Source organism: Apis dorsata, unplaced genomic scaffold (assembly GCF_000469605.1).
Source record: "Apis dorsata unplaced genomic scaffold, Apis dorsata 1.3 scaffold_279, whole genome shotgun sequence".
NCBI classification, from domain to species: domain Eukaryota; kingdom Metazoa; phylum Arthropoda; class Insecta; order Hymenoptera; family Apidae; genus Apis; species Apis dorsata.
This window is the reverse complement of record NW_006263555.1, coordinates 87,702-89,580: the sequence shown is the minus strand read 5'-3', so window position 1 is coordinate 89,580 and position 1,879 is coordinate 87,702.

Here is a 1,879-nt window from a genome sequence, read left to right as displayed (position 1 = left end):
GGATCCACGTTCTCCCACGAGATCCATCCGACCGATTCCAAACTACGATCCTTCATTTTCACGCTTTTCATTTCACCACGTTCCACGCTCCAAATACCGCCTTCCTTCTTCCCTCCCCGCCGAATATATATGTATATGTATATATATGTATATATATGTATATACATTGGATATGGTAATTCGCCCGGTGATATGTAAATAAGTTTTAGATTCGAGTTTTGTTGCGGGCCCCAGGCGCAAGAGGGCCCGCCTCGATGGGAACCCCGTTGTAGGAAACGAAAGAAGAGTGGAACGGCGTAAGTGTAAGCGCCTTAGTAGCCGCACACACGATCCGGATCCAGATTTATTGGCCGTTCGAACGGAGAGAGAGAGAGAGAGAGAGAGAGAAACTCGGTGTGAACGGAAGCCGGGGATTTTACGATCTTGATCTCGTACGAATCGAGCGGCTTGATAATCCTTTCGAGGCTCGTCGACGAGCGCGCCGCCCTCGTGATCGGAATTTCGTCACCTTTCTCGGATCGAACAATGAGACCGAAGCCGGAAAACGAATCGAAGAGATTCGTCGCTTATTCGATCCGTTTTCGCTTATTCGTGAAATATATATAGAGTAATAATAACGTAGAGTAGTAATAATATATATATATATTTATATATATAAATAGAGTAGTAATAATAATAAATAAATAGTACGATGATAACAATTTTCGAAGAGAGAAAACAGAAATATGCGTCGTCCCCTTTGCCCGTTTCTTTCGGCGTTATCTTGAAGCGAGTTCGTATCGCGGCCGGAACAATCGCGACAGGAGGTCCCCCTTGGCGAGCGAAACCGAAACGAAACAACCGAAACGCGACTTACGCGAAACGAATACGGATGTTTTTGTTTCGTCGAATCGAAGAACTGTACTCTCTAGTAGAGTTTAAGGCGGAAGGCTTAGGGTCCAGGTGCGACGAGAAAGTCGATTAAAATCTGTAATATTTCCTTTCCCCGGCTGAAGAGATCGATCGGGAAGATTGCGCGCGGGTGCGAGGTGGCAGCACCTGTCCGCAGCCGCCGCCGCTGCGCCCTCGCGGGGCCACCGAATTGGGCCGCGTTGCGGCTCTCGCACACGCACGCACGCACGCACGCTCGCCCGCCCGTCACGCGTCTCTGAACAATGGCATTAACAGGCTTCTGCCGAGTTATTAATTGCCGGTGCCGGCCGGATATGAGTGTCTATACACCGGCGCTCCACCGATATCTCTGCCCATTCCGTCCAGGATATTTTTTTTTTTCTCGCTCGTGAATTCCTCCTCCATCGACGATTTTCCCGAGATCCTCGACCGACTGAATATGTAGAATATGTAGAATATATGGAATATGTATATATACGTTACGAATATATTGTATCGCGTGTCGATTTTAATTCCTCACGTTCGATCGAATATTTCCAAGATCCTCAAACGTTTGATGGAATATATATGTTATGAATGTATTATATCGCGTGTCGATTTTAATTTCTCTCGTCCGATCGGCCATTTCCAAGATCCTCGATCTTTTAATAAAATATATATACGTTATAAATGTATTATATCACGTGTCGTTGGTCTTCCAAGATTTTAATCTTCCTCTCGTTCGATCGACCATTTCCAATTTTTTCGAGATGCTCGACTGTCTGATAAAATATATATGTATATATATATATATATATGTTACAAATGTATTATATTTCGTATCGATTTCCAAGATGCTCGATCGTTTGATAGAATATATATATGTGTTATATCGCGTGTCGATTTTAATTTTTAATTTTTAATTCCTTTCGTTCGATCGAATATTTATATATATATGTTATGAATGTATTATATTGCGTGTCGTTGGTATTCCACGATTTTAATCTTC